This window comes from Marmota marmota, unplaced genomic scaffold (genome assembly GCF_001458135.2).
Source record: "Marmota marmota marmota unplaced genomic scaffold, marMar, whole genome shotgun sequence".
Classification (NCBI taxonomy): Eukaryota; Metazoa; Chordata; class Mammalia; order Rodentia; family Sciuridae; genus Marmota; species Marmota marmota.
The window spans coordinates 20,206,109-20,230,183 of record NW_025999900.1 but is presented as its reverse complement, the minus strand read 5'-3'; the positions used below and the strand labels follow the sequence as shown (position 1 = coordinate 20,230,183).

General features: G+C 35.2%; 1 long non-coding RNA gene across 2 annotated transcripts in view; it reads left to right on the top strand.

The window, feature by feature from the left end:
- Positions 1 to 24,075, top strand: part of LOC125615239 — a 124,032-nt gene that overhangs the window by 63,876 nt on the left and 36,081 nt on the right. The window contains exons 3-4 of one of the 2 annotated variants that reach the window (XR_007345788.1): positions 5,144 to 5,253; positions 5,763 to 6,065. The exons of the other annotated variant lie outside the window; for it this stretch is intronic. This is a non-coding gene — a long non-coding RNA (uncharacterized LOC125615239). Of the gene's footprint in view, positions 1 to 5,143; positions 5,254 to 5,762; positions 6,066 to 24,075 lie in introns of those variants that run through there. 2 annotated transcript variants of the gene reach the window in all.

The following is a 24,075-nucleotide window of genomic DNA, read 5'->3' as shown; positions in this document are numbered from 1 at the left end:
TTGACTAGAATGGTCACTGTTGTAGTAACAGAAGGTGGCTGGGAAATATATAAGTTGTGGTTTATTTTCAAAATGGGAACATCCCATCAAGGGTCTGTTGGTGAGAATGAAGAAAAAAACTTTATAGTGGGTAGAAAACATAGTGTCTGCAATGAGTTTTAATTTTCAGTTGATGCATCTAAAACTTTTTCATCATAACAGTTTAAACTCATGGGTATATAAGCATTTCTCTCCAGAGTCCGGTGTTGACATAGGATTTTCCCTATTTCTCTTTTTGTCTGTTCCTGGGGGTGGGAAATTGGTGGTGGTGGGGGAGAAGCCAGTGAGAACTGGTTCAGGATGGGTATGCATGACAATATCATGTTCTTTCTGGGAGTCTATAAAGTATACATTTGAACTACATCTCTGAATGATGATTTTTTTTTCTAAGAAGAATGTAAATATTCTATCAAGTTTTACATACTTGATTTTCACTATTACAATGAAGGCACTCTACAGAGCACCAAGCAATGATCAATGCAGCACCCAAAACATAGTTATGGTTCTTTGCATGTTAGGGTTTCCTGTCAGCAGCCTCCACATTGAACAGGGTGCCCCTATCAGCCTAAGGGTAGAGCTCTCTTCCTGCAGCAAACTGCACACCTTGCTCCCAACTGTCTTCTCTTGGAAAGCTATTCAGTTCCTTCTTAATCTGGTCTGTATGTTTGGGCATCAAATAGTGCTGCTCATTTGGAAATCAATTTTGCTTGGCTCTACTTAATTCCTACAGAACCTCTGGTTTTGAATTTCCTTTCTGAATTTCAGAGCTTGTATATTTACTTCTTTAAATATATAAAATACTGCAGGCATTGTGATTTTTTTTTTAACATTTTGTCTTTGTATATCAAAGAGACAGTTATAAAGAAGGGAAGTAGAAAAAAATTCGATTCAAAGGGTAAACCATAAGTAGAGAAAAGTAACCAATGTTTCTTGATGCTTTCAGGGAATTTGTTAGTTGAAAAGCCTCAAGAATAATTTGTTATATTGGTTTTTGTATTTTCCTAATGTTGGTCTTACAGTAAAATATTACCTCTGTGTATAAGGAATATAGCCTCTAATTTTGTTCCATTTAATTTTCTCTTAAAGATTGTTTGGACCTTTTGAACTATTTTAAGTTACTCTGAAGTTGCAGAAATGATCGTATGTTGTGTAGCCGCTTGTTCCTGGATGGCCCTCACACTGTGACCACTTACCTTTAAATGGAAATTTAAATCTACATCCTCCAGCCATGGGAACAATAGAACCCTTAATAAAGAGAAATTTGAGAAATTCAAGTGTAGTAGGCTCAGCATTTTTATCCTTTTGGCTTATTTTACTCTGATTCTGTACCTTAATCCTCAGACCTGGAAGTTGGCTGTATTTTCTTATGCACAATGCCCCATTTTAAACTCTATTTCGAGAAAATGAGTCCCTGTTTCTCATTTCTCTTTCCATGGTGCTGATTTTGCTGGGATTAACTTCCTGTGTCTAATTTCTGGGCCTCAACAGCTGATTCCCTATATTTGGGCAGGCTTTATTTCCGCAAGTATTATGGGAAAGTGGAGTCAGCCTAAAAGTTAACCCCTAGCTGATCCACACATTGAATGGAACACTCTTTGAGAAACTGATTTGGGAGGGAGTTCTTTTAATTCAATGTCCTGCATTCTGCAGTGGTTTGACCAGAGAATATATGGAGTGATGTTAGGGCAGAGAAGTGTGACAGTAACAAATGTCTCTCTTAAGCCTGTCCCTTGTCCACTTTATTTTATTTTGATTGCAAGCCCAACCAAAATGGAGAGGTAGTCTTTTGATACAATACAACAAAAAGTTAATGTTGCAGTAATTTTCTGTTTTGAGATTTGGTGTAAATCTCAACATTTTGCTATATATTAGCTTACTACATGCTTACAACTACTGGTGAATATTTTGCAGTGGGGTTTTCACATTATATATATACATTTTTTTAGTGACTTTTAATTAGAGAGGGAAACATATACTGTATCACCTATGCTGGTCTAGCATTATATCCTCTGACAACGTAGTTATTCAAAGCTTCAGTCCTAAGCTTTTGTTTCTATCTCCTTCCATCCTATCTACAATCTGCCAACTTCATGCTTGCTTTATTTTTCATTACATTTAATAGCTATGTTTAGTTTGGGTCTCTGTTTTTTTCCTTTTTTAATCGGCTAACTTGGAGTCTGTGATTTGTGGCTTCAGCATCTTGCCGTGATGTGATGATGAGTGGTATTTCAAATATGTTTTGGTGGGAAGGGTCATGCCTACATTGTGCTTAGAGCTGAAAGCATTTCCCGTTGGAGGGAATGATGACAAATCTGATATATCCTCTGTAATACCATCAAACAAACTGCTTTTAGAGTAACTCAGAGGTTTGTTTTTCTGCTTGTCCTTTCATTTATTCATTCATTCAGCAAATATTTATGGGATGTCAGCTACTGCTAGACCTTTTTCTAGACACCCGGGATTCAGCAATGACCAAATTCCTTCTTGTGTGGAGCTTACATTCTAGGTCAGTGGTTCTCAAACTTTGTTGCATATTAGAACAGCATTTGAAACTCCCAATATGTTGGTTTTGCTGAATGTTAATTAAATCAGAATTTGTGGGGATGGACACAGAAATCAGGTTTTTTTTTTTTTTTTAATCTCTCAGATAATCCCAGTGTGCATCTAAATTTGAGAACCATTCATCTACAGCAGGGTTTATCACATTTTAACAAAAGTCACAATGACCAAGAGGGCTTGTTAAAACTCAGAATGGTTTCTGATTCAATAGTCTGGAGCTTAGCCTTGGAATGTGCATTTTTAGCAAGTTTCCTGGTGATGCTGCTCATTTGGGGACTAAATTTTGAAATTAACTGATACAGATGCTTGACGCTCCATGTGTGGCAGTAAACATCATGGAGTTTGCCTAAGAGCTTTTTAGAAATGCAGAATCTCAGGCCCACCCCAGACCAAATGAGTCAGAATCTGCATGTGAATATGATCTTCAGGGGAATCAAAAGCTCCTTGAAGTTTGCCAAAGTGGGCTCTAGTGGACCTTTTCATGTGCATGTAGACAGACTACAGATTTGTTCTGGACCGCTGGATACATTCCCTTTAAATAAATCGATATCACTGTATTTGGAAACAATGCTATACTAGTGATTTATAATGAGAAAAACCTGTTTTTGTACCTTCTTCTACCACAAAGAGCTGGCAAATACAAAATGACAAATAAGAGGCTTAATTTGCTGTGCTGAAAACGCTGGAAGAGACCCTTGTCGGCTTTTCTTTGAAAACTTGTAATTTCTTTTTCTCTTTGAAATGTATGTAAAACTTTTAAAAAGTGAAACAAGCCTCTAGCCAGCTTTGTGAAGCAGGACTATCTTTCTCAAGGACTTGAGAACCACCTTGTTGAAATTTAAGATAGTGCCTCTGTTGCCATGCTTCAGGGGTAAGGAGGTTATGAACCTCGCTTTGGTGGGTCCCTCTCTCCAAGTTTCAAAACTGCCTCTTGTCATAAGGATGTGAAAAGTTTATTTTTCTTTTGAATTCAAGCCAATTAACGAACACAGTGGCCACCTCATCTATCTAGTGGATTTAAGATGAATTCTATGTGACAAACGGTGCCCTTAAGTCCTCCTTGAGGATTGGTTATTGTTTACTTGAGAACACATGTGTAATGGGTGGATCTGCTTGGCTCTGTAAGAGGGTGAGGTTTCTTTGTCTTTGTAGTCTCAGCAGATTGCCTATGACACCGCCCAGCACATACTGTTGAATGATTACTCAGTGATGAAATTGTTTTCTTTCTCTTCTGCCTTTGTGGAGAAGGTAGGGGATAAATTTTATTTTTAATTGTAGTTTCCCAACAAGATCTAGGCAGTATTTTTATTAACTTTCTAGTCTACTCATCTCCCCCTAACTAGTTGTGTGGTTCACATTCTGTATACATGACATTTTTCTTTTTTTTTTTTTTGAGGGAGATACATTATATACTAGTAGAATATATTAGTTAGTCTTATGAAAACAAAATGGTCTAATTCAAACCTTCTGTTTCTAAAGACTTAACAAAACTCAACAAAAACTCTTCTTGTCAGATGTGGTGGCACATGCCTGTGATCCCAGTGACTCAGGAGGCTGAGGCAGGAGGATTGCAAGTTTGAGGCCAGGGCAACTTAATTCGACCCTGACTCAAAATAAAGTTAAAAACAAAGTCAAAAAATTCCTCTTAATTATGGAGTTTTTCAATCAGATGTAAAAGTAGGGAGAAAAGTACAATGAACTCCACTCCTCCATATACATTTCCTAATTTCAATAATTATCAAGATTTTTTTGATCTTACTTTGTATTCACTTTTGTTGTTTTGCTAAGGTGTTTAAGGCAAATTTTGGGTATCATACTTACCCTGGAATACTTAAATATGTGTTACTAGCATAGTACTTTAAAAAATAAATGTAACTGCAATTATTCAGAATGACCCCAAAGTGGAAATAGCACCAGTGTCCACCAATGGGTGAATGAATTCATAAGCTGTGGTGGATACATACAATGGAATGTTATTTAGCCACAAAATGATGCTACAATGTGAACAAACCTCTAAAACACTATGCTAATTGAAAGAAGTTACACTTAATAAACCACACATTGTTTGACTCCATTAATATGTAATGCCCAGAAATTATAAATACTTAGAGAAGCAGATTGATGATTGCCAGGGCCTAGGTGAAATTAGAAATGAAGAAAATTCTTTAGCTGGTAAGGGTATCATCAGGGTGAGGGAACTGTTTTGAAAATAGATAGAGGTTGTAAGACATTTTGATGGAAGTTCTTAGTTCTTAAGGATCTCTTCTAGCGCACTAAGAAATGAAGTGACAATTATCAGAGGCATTATAAATTATTAAAGGTTATACTAAGAACATTGGGCTGAGAGAGAAAATAATTGGGAAATTCTTTAGATGGCAAGGTACTATAGTTTCAATCTGGAATGTTTCCCAAAGGTCTATGTGTTAAAGGCTTGTTCCCCAGTGTAGTGCCTTGGTAGGGAAGTCATCAGATTATTGAGGGTTTGCCCTTGAAGGAGATTGTGGGACCCTGCCCACTTCCTCTTCCTGTCTGTTTTGCTTCCTAGCCATGAGCTGAGCAGTTTTGCTCCTCTGTGTGCTTCTGCCATGATGTGCTGCCTCATCACAGGCCTAAACCAATGGGGCCAATCAATCATAGACTGACACCTCCAAAACTGTAAGTCAAAATACATGTTTTCTCTTTAAAAGTTGACTTATTTCAGGTCTTTGTTATAGTGATAGAAAGTTGGCCATAGAAGATCTTTCTTGAGGTTATAATGTTTAAACTAAGTCTTAGGGATTGGAGAGAGAGGCTACTAGCAGAGTCCAGGGGCTTGGAAAAGAAGAGGTTGCTTGGTTGAGAGACTAAGTGCAGGTGTGGGTAATTGATGTGTCTCTGCAGAGTTTCTCCACAATCTGAGTAGGACTTTATCTGGCTTGTAGTGGACCAGGATAAATGGAACTCCATGAATGAATGATGGGTTGTTACATACTCTTCTCTCAATTCACAATATTATGTGGATATCTATGTAGAATGGGTCAAGAACAAGTTTATTTTTATTTTCTTGCGTTTTTCTTGAGTGAGAACAAGAAGTTTGAGAAACACTGATAATATTCAACTAGAATGTAGTAATAAAATAATTTTTGAAGAATAGGATGAAAAAACTGCAAATCCTATTATCTTAGGAACCTATATTTGGAGAAAGAAGTGGAAGACTGAAAAAAATGGCATGCAGAGGAGATATCCAAGCAGACAGAGGAAAACCATCATCTTTCCTGTGTGGTGGATAGAAGTGGCTGGCCTACTGTGTCCCCCTACCTGTGTGCCCATCAGCAAGTCACTTTACCTCCAGATACATCAGCTGTGGAATGGGAACCCTAATAATAGTAACAACACAAATCTGCAAGGAATATGTGAGACCTGATTCAGATCATGATTGAACCTGGCTCAACAGGGTACCTGGTAAAAAGAAAACTCTTAAGTATTTACTTCCTGTGGATATTGCTTTTTGTTTGTTTCTCTACTTTCTAGACCCTCTCAAAGCCACGTTTTGTTCTTATGTTTTCATACCCTGAATTCATATTTGGGCATTCTTCTTTCTGAGATTTTAAAAAATGCTCTCACAGAGAAAATTGTTAAAATTGCTAATGGATCAGGTTTTCTCTCCACTTCTTAAGTACAGGCTAAATAAATGAGATGCTTTTCTTTTTTTTTTTTTTGAGATTTGAAATAGATGAGAAGTCAGTACTTACATTACTCATGCATTCAAACAGCAAAATATTAAGCGAAATTAACCATTATTCAAAATATGTAGTTGTCAGAATTAAATTGCTTACCTATTTTGTGATGGAAACTCAGGCTTGCTTAGAAGTTTGAGTGCCAATTGTCAACAATTTGTTGAGTACCAATTATAAAGCATGGTACTAGATGCTTTTAAGGAGATAGAGATGAATTGGGTACAAATAAGGTAGGTTTAATATTTTCAGCACCTTGCCACAATTATTAGCATATTATATCATTTGGCTCACAGCAAATTTTATGAGCTTGTTACATCTTATAGACTTTTCTTAAGTATGTAGAAACAGAAATTTGTTAAGGCAAACTAAGTTGCCTATGAGTAGCAAATTGTGGTAACTGAATCTGAATTTGTGTATTTCAAAGCCCAGTGCTCTTTTTACTGCATAGGAACCCAAAGGGATAATAAATACTCATTTAGCAGCTGAGGTCAAGTGAAACTTCTCAAGCAACAAAGTTTTGTGATCTAAATGATAACAGATACTGAATGTAGTGCAAAACCCTCCAAAGATATATTGCTCTAGTCTCAGCTCTGTCATGTCTGATTTTTGGAGCCTTGGCCAAAGTCACTTAAGCTCATGGGATTTAATTCCATCATCATCTTGTGAAGATAAGATTATGTGACATAGAAAAACCACTCTAACTAAAATGCTCTCCAAATATGAAATATTCATTGAATGTAAGATGTTAATTTGATATTTTTAAAATGACCTCTTAATTTTTGAGAATTTTCATCTTTTTGTTTATATCATAATTAAAAGTATTTACAGAATGCTTTAAACCAGCTGATATAGGATGGATTAAACACGTCCATATAGGATGGCTTTGCCATGAAACATTTTAACAGTGTGAAGCTGACTTATTTGAAAGAATATTATTTATTCTGTTGTATTTCTGCATCCATGTAATCAGAAGGAGTTCTTCTATACCCCATATATTATTCTTGAAAACACCTAACTATTCTTTTTCTTCATCTCCTCTGGATTCTAGAAGTTAATAGTTAAGTTCTTCAATTCTCCAAGTACTTAAAAAGTACATCTTTCTTGTTAGGTTCTCAAATACTTGGAATAAAGTTTTATTCCTGTTTACCACTTGCATACTTTAGCTACCAGAAACAGTCACACTTCTAAAGCCTCCAATTAAGGAATATTCTGATAATTGTTTTTGATTACCTGAAAGAGTGCAATTAACAACAACTCAAATTTTATCTTTGGAGAAATGAACATTCTTATGACTAAACTTGAGTTTGGGGTATTGAAAGATTATCATATTGAATATAATGCTTTTAATCCCATGGAACTATTTGAAGAGTTAGGGTGAAACATCTTTTGCCACATCTTTTTCCACCGAGACACCTTCCTTCTTGAGGGGTTCGTTTTCCTATGTACCTAAATATGTAGTACCTGTGGGAGTTGAACTGTTGATTAATAGTTAAGCATCATTTTAAAAAATGTATGGCTGAAGGCGGAAAATAAAGTGTTGATTGGTTCATTAAGCAATTCAATCCCAAATCATAAAAGTTTAAGTTTAATCCTGCCTGAAGCCTGACTGATCCTGTCATAAACACTTTTCATAAACTTTCAGCTTAAACCTGGTCTTGCAGTTTTATTAATCTAACAATAATTCAAAGTGACACCCCATGTAGTAGTATAAATCTGTAAGATGGATATCATAAAGCTTAAACCATTTCAAAACCATGGATAATTATGTCAAAATGCAACTTTTCAGTTAGATGTGGCTTTCTGAATTGCTTCTTCTCCCTTGGTTAACAGATGTGTTGACCATAACACTATCTCAGTGTGTTGATATGCCTGAAGGAAAATTAAAAAAAAAATTAGAGTTACTGATAAACACTTATGAAGTTTTAGAGAAACTTATTTGCAAAACTTGGAACAGTTTAACGAATATTTACATTTGTGGGTATCATTCCTTTACTGTGTTGCTATGTGGAATTTTTAGCTTTTGGATTTGATGGCTCATTGATATTCTATAGATGGACTTAGGGATTGTGGGCAATAGGCATACTTTGAGGAACTCAAATAAAGTCCCAGTTATCATACCTTTTTTTTTTTCCTCCCAGTTCTCAGTCTAGGGGTTAGATGAATTCTCAGACTAGATTATAACAGGCTTACCCTTAGAAATATCATATTACTCCAATCCTGTTATTTGGAACAGAAGACCACATATCTGTTTCATATGGGCAGAGAGGGACATTTCCAAGAGTAAGCTTACAAGGAGCCTGTAAAAGCTGGAGGGTTTGTTCTCATCTGCCTGCCGTGGTAGTCACTCAATTGCAGCAGTCTGCTCTCAAATAAAAGTGAGCCTTGAGGGAATGTTCAAATACCTATTATTGAGCCCATGGGACATTTAGGCTTTTATAAGACAGGTGTTAGGGAACTGTCTGAAGCCATGAGATCTTTTTTTTTCCTCCCTGCATGTGATCTATGACTTTAGATTGACTATACGTGAGAAAAAAGGACCACTTTGATGTGATAGGGGTTGAAAACCATGGTTGAATTATACACTACGCATTAGTATGGTGACAATTCTCGCTCAGTAAGATGTGTGATTGTCTGGGATCTTCTCCCCTGTGAGACTGTGAACTCCTTTCTCATGCTTCATGTGGTACTTGACACATGGTGGGAGCTCATTTAGCATTTGTTGAATGATTTAATCACTAAGGTCCTATCCATACAATGGAAAGAAAAGTACTATATTTGGAATGTTAGCCATTTCAGTGGCCAATGATTGGCATTCGAACTTCACTCTTTAACTGTTACTATTTAATGGGTACATAGTATGGGTGTATGGGTGTGTTTGAGGGATACTTGTGTAGTGTTTGTAAGGAATGATTGCTGGAAGATGTTAAACAATCACATTTTATTTAATAACTTGTTAAAAATGTCAGTTTGCCACAGTCCGGCTGCAGCAAAATAACTGGGGGTTGACGAGCAACTTGTGTACATTGATACAGCAGGAGTGGGAGCCGTTTATTGTAGGACAGGAGGGGTATATATACATTACACACAGCTTATTTTAATTAACATAAACTAGATACAGCAGTCAACCAATAAGGAATCTCCACACTTAATGGCTCGCTGGCGTTACTTCACAAACCACTCCCTCTGCAAAATGCCAGGCACCATCCTGACTTGTTTACAGACTCTAACATTTTTAAATAAAATTTAGTGTTGTCACATGGGAGTTTAAGACATCCACATTAAGCGCCTGTGCTTTATTCCACATCATATTTGTCCACAAAAATTTATATTACTTCAGTCTTCCAAATGTAGGAAAACACAATAATAGTCTAAATTCCAATATCATAAACAATTTATAATTGTCTCTCCTCTGCCTCACGCCTGGTCTCCAACAAGTCAAGACAGTGGGAGTGGGTGGTGGTCTAAAGTTCCTTTGGTGGTGGTAAAAATGGCGGCGGGGTGAACAGAGGGAAACTGTGGAAAGAAGAGTGAGACCCTCGGAGGAAGCACTGAGAATCAGACAGCCCCCTTCCTTAAAAGTAAGAAGATAGAAATTAGGGACCCTTGTTCCCAATATCATCCCAGTAGTTTCTTGACCCATTCCTCTTGAAGTAGGCTGATGGGATCAACTACCTCCCTGTTTACCCTGCTGTGCCCTGCCCCCCACAATAAAAACAAAACCCCCAAAACAAATCGACCATATTCCTGGAAGTTTTACTGCTTTGAAGTTTCCTTGATATTTAAAGCAGAATAGAATACTGCCACCAGGGGTGTCAAACTGTAGCCAGACCAGATGGATTTGGATCAATATTTTACTTAGTTTTGCAAAAATGGGAGCCTACATTTTACCTGTTTGTTTTTTGTTGTGGGTTAGATTTTTTTTTTTTTTTAAGTGCTGGGAATCAAACACAAGCATTGTACCACTGAGCTAGACCTCTAGCTCCCCGACTTGCCCCAACCCTCTTCCCGGTTTGTTTTTTTCCTCCCCTTACAGCTAATGTACAGCTGGCTCCATTCATACATCAGCCATAAACATTTTGTTTAAACAATGAAAATGTAAGTTTCAGTAACTATTGACTGAATAGTCTATTTTTCTGTTGAATTATGTGGTCTATTACCATCAATGAGCAATTTTATAGTAAGTAAAAATATAAGCTATGCATAGCACAGAATTCCTGTTGCTATGTGATATTAAAACAAATAGGTATTTCTATCTTCTTCCATCTTCAATGGGATAGAATGATCTTTTTTTTTTTTTTGTATTTCATCTTCCACGTAGTGCAAGTAATTCTCTTATTTACACTCACTCGTCATATTTAAAGCTTGTCAGATCAATATTGGACTACTATAGAAGCAGCACACTTCAGAGCCAGAATCACAACTGCATTTATTATCCTAATTAATTTTGCTATCCCAATAGAGATACTTTTTAATTATCTTATTCAAATGAGGGGACAATCATAATTCACATTGGTAAACATTCCTACTGTAGTAAACACTGGCAGCAACTATTTTCAGAACTCATTGAGTTGAATGCAAACACCTGAATGTTTTGAAAATTGATTAGCAATAGGCCATTTTCCTTTAACCTTTAAGGTACTATGATTTTTGTGTTTCTGTACATGGGGCCTACAAATCTGTCACTATCCATTTTGTCCTTTCCATGGTAAGGGGTTAGGACAGAAGGTGGACTTGTTTTCAGGGAAAGCAGAAATCACCATTTCTCTTTTTAGTGTTTTTATCAATTACCATGAAAGAAAATTAACAGTGGAACAATTCTTTAGAGTTTTTGAATGAATAGGGACAAGCAGAAAGAATTTCCATTCAGAAACAGAGGAGAATTTTAATAGTTCTGTCCTTCATTTATGCCTTTGAATAAGAACGTGAGAGTTTTGCAACTTTAGAAATTTGCCAGCTGCCTTTCCAAATGGTGTCAGGGTAGAAAAGAACAATATTTAGCAGCAAAAATTAAATGGGTTTGGTGTCAAAATTTAAAACAGACAAACCTATTTAAATTATTAAGAAAAATCTCTAAGGATCTTCATATACTGTCCCTTTCTTATGTCATAAACAATTGCGAAGATTACTTGCTGTTGGTTTCCTGATTGTTCCATCTGTCGCCCATCTCTGAGAGCAAGAGGAAATTCTGAAAATTTAATTTAAAAAAATTCATATCTACTTTCTAATCACATACAGCCAACTTCACTCTTTGCATTCAAATTTTGGTGTGAGCAGAGCTTTCATTTCTTTTGGATAAATACAGCAGTTTGATCACGGTGCTATATGGTAATGCATTTTTAAAAATATTAGAGCTTTTTGTTTATACATAGTAGTTGGGTTCGCCTCGACAAACTCATACAGGAATGGAAATCAATTTCAGTTCATGATCACTCCTTTTCCCTCCCGCCCCCACCTCCACTTCTCTTTACTAGACTCCCTTTTGCTCTTATGTTAATTTGTATTTGATTGGTTCTTTATGTAATCTTATCCTTCCCTCCCCGTTTCCTTTATTTTACTCTGGCTTGCACATATGAGAAAAGATTCAACCTTTTTAACTTTATAGGAAATTGACAGGTTGTTTCCCAAGGTGTATTATTTGATTAGGGGGTGTTGATTTTATATCCTGCTACTTTGCTGAATTTATTTATTAGTTCTAGAAGTTTTCTGGTGGAATTTTTTTGCATCCTCTAAATATAGAATCATGTTGTAGGCAAATAGTGATAGTTTGAGTTCTTCTTTTCCTATTCATATCCCTTTAATATATATAAATTTTTTTTTTGGTCTAATTGCGCTGGCTGGAGTTTCCAGGACTATGTTGAATAGAAGTGGTGAAAGAGGGCATCCTTGTCTTGCTGCATTTCTTAGAGGGAAGGCTTTTAAGTTTTCTTCATTTAGATTGATATTTTACCTTGGGCTTAGTTAGCATAGATAGCTTTTACAATGTTGAGGTATGGTCCTACTACCCCTAGTTTTTCTAGTGTTTTGAACATGAAGGGATGCTATAGTTTGTCAAATGCTTTTCTACATCGATTGAGATGATCATATGATTCTTATCTTTAAGTCTATTGATATGAATGAATTATATTTATTGATTTCCATATGTTGAAAAATCCTTGCATCTTTTGGATGAACCCCACTTGATCATGACACACTATCTTTTAATATGTTTTGTATGCAGTTTAATTTTATTGAGAATTTTTGCATCTACATTCATCAGGGATGTTGGTCTGAAGTTTTCTTTCCTTGCTGTGACTTTGTGCGATTTTGGTTCATGGTGATACCAGCCTCATAGAATGAAGAAGGGTTCCCTCCTTTTCTATTTAATGGAATACTTTGAGGAGTATTGGTGTTAATTCTTCTTTGAAGGTCTTGTAGAAATCAGCTGAGAATCCATCTGGTTCTGGGCTTTCCTTTGTTCATAGGCTTTTGATTGCATCTTTTATTTTATTGCTTGAAACTGATCTGTAAATGTTCTTCTGATTCAGTTTGGGTAGATCCTATGTCTCTAGAAATTTTTCAATGTCTTTGAGATTTTCTATTTTATTTGAGTATAAATTTTCAAATTAGTTTCTAATTATCTTCTGTATTTCAATAGTGTCCCTAGTGATATTTCATTTTTGATCACAAATTTTAGTAATTTGAATTTCTCTCTCCTTCTCCTTGTTAACGTGGCTAAGGGTTCATTGATCTTATTTATTTTTTCATAGAACCAACTTTTTATTTTGTCAATTTTTTGAATTGTTTATTTTGTTTCAATTTCATTGATTTCAGCTCTGATTTTAATTATTTCCTGTCTTCTACTACTTTTAACATTGATTTGTTCTTCTTTTTCATTTGCAATGTAATGTGAGGTCATTTATTTGTTGACTTAATTTTTTTAACTAATGAGTTCAATGCAATGAACTTTTAATTTAGCACTGCCTTCATAGTGTCCCAGAGATTTTGATATGTTGTATCAGAGTTTCATTTACCTCTAAGAATTTTTTCATCTCCTCCCTGATGTCTTTTGCTATCCATTCATCATTTAATATCATATTATTTAATCTCCAGGTGTAGCTTCAATTTTTTATTTTATCATTTCTAATTTCATTCCATTATGATTTGATAGAATGCAGGGTAGTTTTTTATTTGCTAAGTGTTGCTTTGTGACCTAAGATATGGTATATTTTAGAGAAGGATCCATGTGCTGCTGGTAAGAGAGTGTATTCACTTGTTGATGGATAAATATTCTACATATGTCTGTTAAGTCTAAATCATTGATTGTATTATTGAGTTCTAATGTTTCTTTGTTTAGTTTTTGTTTGGAAGGTCTACCCAGTGGAGAAAGAAGTGTGTTAACATTACCCAATCTTATTATTATTTGATTCTCGAAATTGAGAAGGGTTTGTTTGATATATGTAGATGCTCCATTGTTTGGGGCATAAGTATTTATGATTATTATGTCTTGTTAATGTATGATTCTTTTAAACAGAATGAAATGTCCTTCTTTATCTCTTTTTTTTAAAATCCAATCTGCCAGTCTATGTCTTTTGATTGATGAGTTTAAGCCATTAACATTTAGGATTATTATTGAGATATGATATCTATTCTTGATCATTTTGGTTTATTTTTGTTTTTTAACTTGACTTGGTTTCTCCTTTGATTGGCTTTTCCTTTAGTGTAGTTTTCCCCCTTTGCTGATTTTCATTTTTGTATTGCATTTCCTTCTCATGGAATATTTTTCTGAGAGTGTTCTGTAGTGCAGGCTTTCTAGTTGTAAATTTTTAACTTTTGTTTATAATGGAAAGTTTTTATTTCGTCATCAAAGATGAAGCTTAATTTTGTTGGATATAAAATTCTTGATTGGCATCCATTTTCTCTCAGAGCTTGGTATATGTTGTTCCAAGACCTCCTAGCTTTGAGGGTCTTGGTTGAGAAATCTACTGAAATCTGTATTGGTTTCCCCTATATGTAATCTGTTATTTTTCTATTGTGGTCTTTAAAATTCTATTCTTATTCTGTATGCTAGTTATTTCCATTATAATATGCATTGGTGTGGATCTGTTGTAACTTTGTACATTTGGTGTCTTGTGAGCCTCTTATATTTGATTTTCCATTTCATTCTTCAGGTTTGGGAAATTTTCTGAAATTATCTCATTGAAGAGATTGTGCATTCCTTTGGTTTGTATCTCTGTGTCTTTCTCTGTCACAATAAACCTTAAATTTGATCTTTTCATGTTATACCACAATTCTTGGAAGTTCTGTTTTTGGTTTTTACCATCTTCACTGTGAGGTCAACCTTATTTTCAAGACCATATATTTTGTCTTAATTTCCTGAGGTTCTGCCTTCCAAGTGATTTAGTCTGTTGGTGAGGGTTTATATTGAATTTTTAATTTGGTTTATTGTTTCCTTCATTTCAAGGATTTCTATTTGTTTTTTTCCCCACAGAATCTCTATCTCTTTATTGAAGTAATATTTTGCTACCTGCAAAGTGATCTTTTGCTGCCTGCCTTTGCTCTCTTATACCATTCTTTACTTTGCAGATCATTACTCCTTCTCTGACATTTGTTCTACTGTGCTGTCAATGAATTCTCTTATTGTAGCATCTTGGTTTGTTTGGGGTGCTTTCTTCCCTTGTATTTTCATGTTGATCATGTGTCTTCCCCTCTAGCAGTGCAGATCCGAGGTGTTACAGTTTCTGCCCTACAGACTTATAGTGTCCCTGCAGGTTTCCAATACCTCACCTTTAAGGGGGAGATCAATATTAACAGTACCCAGTTCAAACAATTATTAACCCTTAAACTAAATAGATGTTTAGTTAGATGTTTACAGTTTTGTCACAATAAACAAAATGTGATGTGTTTTATTATTATCTACAGTATAGACAGTAGGTTGGTTTGCAAAAGGGTCTAAATGTTTAATGGTGGACAAAAAAAGAGAATTGGGGGTATAGGATGTGATGTTTATGAGGTAGGAGTTGAGAATATAGAGGTATTAGGTCACAGGAAGTTTAATAAAGGAATCAAAAAAAAAGTTGGCTGTTAGCAAGAGAAGAGAAAGAGAGTGTGAGGAAACAGATAAGTGAGAGGAAAATATATAGAGAGATATTAAAAATTAATAACAAAAGAAAGGAAGGAAGAAAAACAAAATTGAAAAAAATTAAAAAGAAAAAAATGCAAAATAAAAGAATATACAACAAAATTGTAATATACTATTTCGACATCCCAGTCCTCAGCAGTCTGATGCATAAAAATTACTTGGTTTCAAAAATCTTGGGGATGTGGAAGTGGTAAAGAAAGGAAAAAAATCTTGAAGAAGATTGGAACTATATATTTTTATTATTTGTTTTAGTCAGCTTTTTCACTACGGTGACTAAAAGACCTGACCAGAACAATTGTAGAAGACAAAAAGTTTATTTGGGGTCTCACAGTTTCAGAGGTCTCAATCCATAGACAGCAGATGCCATTTCTCGGGGCTTGAGGTGAGAGGTAGGACTTCAGGATGGAAGAGTGTGGTAGAGGGAAGTGGCTCCCATGATAATGAGAGAGAGAGAGAGAGAGAGAGAGAGAGAGAGAGAGACACACACACACACACCACACTAGATACAAAAAATATACCCCCCGGCTAGGGTTGTGGCTCAGTGATAGAGCACTTGCCTAGCATGTGTGAGGCACTGGGTTCAATTCTCAGCACACATATAAATAAATGAATAAAATAAAGGTTCATCAACATCTAAAAAAAAATACCTCAAAGGCATGTCTCCAATGACCCACCTTCTCCAGCCACTTTCTACCTGCCTTCATTAGCACTCAATTAATCCTGCTAGGGAATTAATTCACTGATTGGATTAAGGCTCTCATGACCTAATCAGTTTACCCAATGATCTTGCATTGTCTCACATATGAGCTTTTGGGGGATATCTCACATAAAAACCATAATATTATTGATTTCTATTTTAACTCTATTTTGATTAGAGAATATACTTTGTATAACTTGAATTCTTCAAATTTATGATTTTTTTAATGGCTCAGAATATGATCAATGTTGGTGAATGTTTCATATCCCTTGAAAAGAATGTGCATTTGGCTATTATTTGGTAAAGCATTGTATAAATGTCTGTTAAGTCATGTTGGTTAACATTATTACTGAGGTCTCCTATATTTCTATTATTTTTCTGATTTTTATTTTTTATCAAATCGGGTGAGTAATATTTTCATTTATTTTTTTCACTTTCCACATTTGTTTTGTTGGTGCATTATAATTGTACATAACGATATGATTTGTTCTTATATATTTACATATGTATACAATATAACAATATAATTTGGCTGGTCAATATCACTTCCTGACACTTCTTCCTTACCGTTTCTCAGTGTTTGGAGGCTTTGAATTAGTCTCTTCTAGTTATTCATATGCTACATAATGGGTTATTGTGGATTATAGTCACCCCATTGTACTGTGGAAAACTAGAACTTATTCCTTCTGTCTTTTAATATCAACCTCCCTGTGTGTCCTCTACCCCCTCCCAACCTATATAAATCACTATTCTACATTTGGATCAACATTTTTTTGGTTTCCACATATGAGAGAAAATAAGTGGTATTTATTCTGTGTCTGACTTATCTTATTTAACATAATATTCCCCAGTTCCATCTATTTTGCTGCAAATGACAGAATTTCATTTCTTTTCATGGATGAATACTACTTATACACAAACACACATACATACACACAGACCTTTATTAACCATTCATGTTTTAATAGGAAACAACTTGATTTCATATCTTGACTAATGGGAATATTTAAAAAATTGATTATTGAGAGATGATTGTTGGATTTTCCAAGTATATTTGTGGGTTCATTTCATTTATCAATTCTATCCAGTTTTTCTTTATTTATTTTGAAACTAATTTTTAAGGTAATATACATTTAAAATTATGGCTTCTTTGTGAATTGACTTTTTCTAATTAAGTAAAATCTTTCTTTATTCTTGTAATATATTTTGTTCTGAGGAATACTTTGTTATGAATCCTGTCAGTTTTCTTCTATTTAGTGTTTCATTTCCACACAAGGCTGACTTTCCTCACTACCTTTTTAATTTTATTTTATTTTTAAAAATATTTTATTTATTTATTTTTTTAGTTGTACACAATACCTTTATTTTGTTTATTTATTTTTATGTGGTGCTGAGGATCGAACCCAGGGCCTCGCATGTGAGGTGAGCGCTCTCCCGCTGAGCCACAACACCAGCCTCCTTTTTTATTTTTATAGGCAATCGGCCTACAAACAGGTTAGGTTCAGATGATCAGTTTTGTCTTTCCTTCTGTAGATGGTATTTTCAATATCAGTTCAGGTTTCAAAAGCTTTGCTCTGCTGTTTTGTGCGTGTTCTGTGCATGTACTACTCAGGGGCTTATTTTGACAAATGGGTCCTGTATTGTACTTTAGTTCAGCCCTCATAAACTTTGCTGTGCTAACTTGGGTTTGTGTTGGATATGCAACAGGGGTGAGCTTGGCACTTGTAATAAATCAAAGACAGAATTAGCAATTTCTCTACACTCCACTCCTAGGCTTCTCTTGTTCTGGTTCTCAGTCCAGAAGGAGAGCACTTCTCTTTGAGATTTTTGCTGGCCATGCCCATTGCACATGCCATAACTGGGGCCACTCTCAGGACAATTCTAGGAAAGAAAAGATGATGTATTAGTTCCCTAGGGCAATCATAACAAAGTACCACAAAGTGAGTAGCTTAAGCAATACAAATTGATTGTCTCAGAGTTCTTGAAGCTGGCAGTCCCAGATCAAGGTATTGGCAGGGCTCTGCTCTTCTGCTGCTGCTGGGGAAAGACCTGTCCCAAATCTTCTCGTGGCTTCTGGAAGCTCCATGGTGGTAGTCGCAGACTCCAGTCTTCACCTAGCACTTTTTGGAGTATGTGTCTATCTTTATATCCAAATCCCCTCTCCCCTTTTAAGAATGCTAGTCATTTGGATTAGTGCCCACTCTAATGATCTTCCAAACAAGGTCACATTCTTAGGTTGTATTGGGGGTTAGAGCCCAGACAAATCTTTTAAGGAGTTACTGAACTCATAACCCATTGAAGGGGGAAACCCAGGATACTTGCCTTTGAACTGGTCACTTTTTCAAGTTTTGGCTCCTCTTTTCTTTTTTTCTTCTTTTTTTGTGGTGCCAGGGCTTTGTGTATGTGAGGCAAGCACTCTACCAACTGAGCTGGATCCCCAGCCCTTGGCTCCTGTTTTCAATCTACCCATTATTTACCTTTCAGAGCTTCCAGGTAGTTGCTTCATATTTTGACCAGAGTTTATTTGTAATCAGTACAAGAGAGAGTCTAGAGTGCACTTATTCTACTTTGGTCAGCATTAGAAATTGTAACTTGAAAATAAGCAAAGATCCTTTAATTTTAGTGTTGTACTAGTACTTCTAAGATTTGAGTAGGTGTGGCAATCATAATGAAAAGTTGAGATGTGCAACAGGCCCAAAGTCCATCTCAAGGAAAGATTTGAGTCTGGTATTCAGGACCACTAACTAGACTGGGATAGAGGTGAAATTTATTCCAATATCTGCAACATTCATGACTTATAACAGGCCAGTTTCATATTCTAGCTCTCTTTCAGTGGTGCTACTCTTGATTGATTTCTTAGGGATAAGAAGTGGCAGTGGGATTAGGACTAGAAAAATAAGTTTTACATTACTTTAAGTAGTTACCATTAATAATAAATGCTGCTTTAATTCATTGTATATTCACTTACTGCTTTCTGGGACTACAGATACATACTGGAGATGTTTCCTGAGATTAAAAGTCACAGTCTAGTAGGAGAGTCAGAATGTAGAGAAAGATTGTATTCTTGAGATGTTCCATGCTCTAACAGAGGGAAATACCAAGGTATACAGGATGAAGGGAGATGGGTGGGAGAATAAGTAATACCTAAACCAAGAACTGGAGAAAAAGATCTCCAGTGGAAAAACTGGGCAGACAAGAAGGGCTGTCTAGACAAAAAACAATTTTTGCTATATAAACAAAGCTACAATGCAAACAGCTTTAAGAGTTCAAAGGGTGTTCTGATATTCTTTCTTTAAAATATCATTTATTGAAAAGAAGTATGTATTGATACTCTAAGACTTCATGGATTTGGTGATAAAATGAGAGATGAACAGCATCTTAAATAAACAAAAAATGTTAATTGGAGGAAATATATTTCAGGAAAAGCACTTGCTACTGTTTTTGAAATTTTCTTTTAAGAATTGATCTTGAGAAAGATCACTCAGGATAAAATATAGAGGACCCCAGGAGAATGACCTGTTATCCCCACAGGCATATTTTTATTGCTTTGGTTCATTACATTCAATAATCCCAAATGGTTCTTTCACAGCTTGATCTTATCATAATCAGGCAGAGAAGAGGATATAATTTATAAATTCCACCCAACATTAGGTTGTGCCCCGAAGTCTTTTTACTGGAAATCTTGTTTTGAAGGTAATTGGAGAGAGTGTTGGACAAGGCCGTGGAGAAAGAATTAAGTTTCTATGAAAATTGGTACTCAAGTCTTATGTGAACCATTTAGGACAAAAATCTATTTTAGTTTGCTTCTGCCACTTATCATCTAATAGAACCACAGTGATACCTCTTTATTATGTAGTAGGCCTGCTAGTGAAACTGTTTGGGATGCCTTATGGTCTCCTTCCTAGCAGTTTCTTTGATACTGCCTGAATAGCCACACTTTCAAATTGCACATACAAAAATTATATTGAATTGATCATGTTGCAATTTTCTTGATTTAAAACAAAAAACTGTTGTTCTCAGTAGCATCAGAGGAATCCATAGCCTGAGAATAGTTGGCTGGAATAAATAAAATAGCTTGGGCTTGGAATGCAGAACTGTGATAATCCTCTATAGTTCTCATAGCCACTAACTATGAAAACTTATAAAATTTATTTAAAATCACTTTATTTTATAACCCAATCAATAAATGGGCCAAGGGCATGAACAGACACTTCTCAGAAGAGGATATTCAATCAATCAACAAATATATGAAAAAATGTTCATCATCTCTAGCAATTAGAGAAATGCAAATCAAAATTACTTTAAGATACCATCTTACTCCAGTCAGAATGGCAGCTATTATGAAGACAAACAACAATAAGTGTTGGCGAGGATGCGGGAAAAAGGCACACTCATACATTGCTGGTGGGACTGCAAATTGGTGCAGCCAATATGGAAAGCAGTATGGAGATTCCTTGGAAATCTGGGAATGGAACCACCATTTGACCCAGCTATCTGTCTCCTTGATCTATACCCAAAGGATTTAAAAACAGCATACTACAGGGACACAGCCACATTAATGATTATAGCAGCTGAATTCACAATAGCTAAACTGTGAACTAACCTACATGCCCTTCAGAGGATGAATTGATTAAAAAAATGTGGCATATATACACGATGGAATATTACTCAGCAATAAAAGAGAATAAAATCATGGCATTTGCACGTAAATGAATGGAGTTGAAGAAGATAATGCTAAGTGAAGTTAGCCAATCCCCTCCCCTCAAAAAAAACAAATGGCAATGTTTTCTCTGAAATAAGGTGACTGAATCATAGTGGGGTAGGGAGAGCGGGCGCATGGGAGGAATAGATGAACTCTAGATAGGGCAGAGAGGTGGGAGGGGAAGGGAAGGGGCAGGGGGTTAGAATGATGGTGGAATGTGATGGACATCATTATCCAAAGTACATGTATGAAGACATGAATTGGTGTGAACATACTTTATATACAAACAGAGATATGAAAATTGTGTTCTATATATGTAATAAGAATTGTGATGCATTCCACTGTCATGTATTTAAAAAATAAAAGCAATTAAATAAATAAAATCACATTATTTTAAAAATTTCTTATAGAACAAACTTCAGAAGTCTAGAATCATAAGTTTCTAATGATCTCTTTCATTTTTAACTCCATAACATGCCCTGCATAATTAGTAATTCAGAGTGATTCCTACACCAACATACACTTTCTTTTTCACATATTTCCTTAGCTTGAAATGCATTCCCTGCACTTTACCAACCACCCTGACCAAAGAACCTTCAATTCATAATGACTCGGTCCAAACATCACTTCTTCTCTGGTGCCTTTTTGCAGTTACTTTTCCCTCCCCATATATTCGTAATTTAATCACACATAGTTTTAAACTAAATTGCAATCAGCTTATAACTTCATCTTTCTGTCATTTCTTCTCGATATGATCTTTTAGGATCTCATGGCTTTGATTTCCCAATGTGTAGTAGAAGGCCTAGTAAATACTATATGTAGAATAATCCTTGTTGAATAAATGAATGAAGAAATACATATTACATCTATAAATTTTAGAAATTCCTATTGAATAGACCTCAAATGTAATGCTACTGTTCCCGGTGTTTGCCCTTCCAGATCCACTGTATCATTCTTATATCTGGTCTGTGCCCCATGAGGCTGAACTTCACAGACTGATCAGTGAGTTCCCTTGCTCTTTGGCTTCCATTGAGTTTGACCAGTGAGACGATGACAGGAGATCAACGGATGAAAGAGTGTGGGTCAGGATATTGATTGCCCCAACTTCTTCTTTGCTGTATCATTTTGAATAGCTTAGGTTGCTCTAGGAAAGGCCACGTGACTTTTTGCAGTTCTAGTCTGCTTTCCTGAGTTTGGTCTCCTTTCCTTCCCTTTGTCTCCTCAGGCCTAGGGTTGGGTGGCAGCAGTTCCTGGTGTTGCTAGACCCTGGTAACTGCAGCATCTCTTATCTCCTTAACCCCCTTTGTGAATAACCCCTTTACTAAGCTTTCCTCAGGGATCCAGTTTGAGCATGCTGGTTAGTATAATTTTTAGGTCAGGTTTTTGAAAACAAATGTTTTGTAAAATGTTTTTCTTGAGGATATTTCTAAGTATGTGACAAGACAAAGTGTTCTGTGCTTAACTGTTTAGGAAATAGAGTTCAACAAGTTTTGCTTTCTTGTTTGATATTACAGTACTTTTCAAGTGTTTAATCATCTAGTATTTCTGAGCATTAGATAAAGCATATAGTATTTCTTAAATGTTTTTTTTCCCATCCTAAAATTTAATTTGCTTGTTTTGTCTTGTAATTTATCAATTAATATATCTCAAGACTAGGTATTTTTGATTTTTTGCATCATGAAGGTCCAAAAATTCTTTCTTGGCTTACTGAGAACATTCTAGTCCTTATTTTATTACCATTGGTTTTTCAGTTGGGAAGAATATTTATTTTCATATACTCAAAATCTAGGACCTTGATTTACCTTTTGGATATTGAATTGATCATTTGCTTTTGTCTTGAGCTCTGAAGAATATCTTGAACTACTTATTACTACACACCTCTGAGAGCCAGAGAAAATGATCACAACTAAGAGTTATAGGGATGTAAATATAGTGTCTCATGAGTTATTCCTTTTTGAAAGCAAAATAAATTGAGGACTATAAACTCCTTGTTAACAGATGTGAACTGAGAGACTTTGCTAATTTGTTTTACTGCCAAGCTTGTAACTATATATATCAAGACTGACAATATTTGCAAAGACATTTATTACTTAGATTTTCTCAGAAGAAATTAAAATTCACCTAAAAAATAAATTGCTCCCTCTTTGACTGATAAAATAATTTATTCTATAATAAAATATATTTCTTAAACTTGGCTAGATCCTAAATTACAGATTTTTGATCAAAGTATCAAATTATTCTCTGTTGATAACTTAAGTGGCTATTAATAGTGTCAGTGATGTTAGGACATTTAATATAGAAATGTTAACATACTCAGAAGTAAGTCTCATTTTATATATATTATTTAAATAAATTCCTAATAAAATTGCTTTATATGGTCAAAAATTGCAGGTTCAAATTTTTCAATTACTTTAGTAGCTCTTAAAATATTTAGACTTATGTTACAACATTTCTAAAATTCAAACCCTGGATTTATAAAAGAAATGAGTATACATTCGGGAATGTATACTCATCGGCTATAGTAGAGCTGAAAGATTTTATACATGTATTTTTCATATTTTTTCTTTATCTATTCTGACCTCAGTCACACAAAGGCTCAGAAAACATATTACCTAACTAATTTTCTTAGGAATCTTTCTTAAATAAGTTTTTCAGTCAAGAGAGAGATGACTCAAAATTAAGAATAAAAGGCTGAGGCAGGATAACTGTAGGTTCCAGACTAGCCTGGGCAACTTAGCTCAATTCTGTCTCAAAAAAAAAAAAAAAAAAGCCAGTTGGGGATGGGCTCTATTTCAGTAGTAGAGTGCTTGCTTAGTTTGAGTGAAGTCTCTGGAAATGGTTGCAAACCATTTCTAATTTCTAGAAGAAAATAATAAAATAGACAGCTACATTCACTAGATAAAATTAGAGAACATAGGAGAAAATTGATCTTGGAATTGTTTTGGAAGTTGAGATCTTTTGGAAAACTTTATAATTAAAACTCTACTAGAAGGATTGCAGCACCATTTTACCACTTTGTAAGTATCTCAGGCAGAAACAGTAAAGTAGTTCATTTCTCCACACTGGGAAGCTTTATTTGAGGTCTTTTTTTTTTTTTTTAATTTTTTATTGTGGGTTGTTCAAAACATTACAAATTTCTTGACATATCATATTCGACACTTTGATTCAAGTGGGTTATGAACTACCACCCTCACCCCATACACAGATTGCAGAATCACATCAGTTACACATCCATTGATTTACA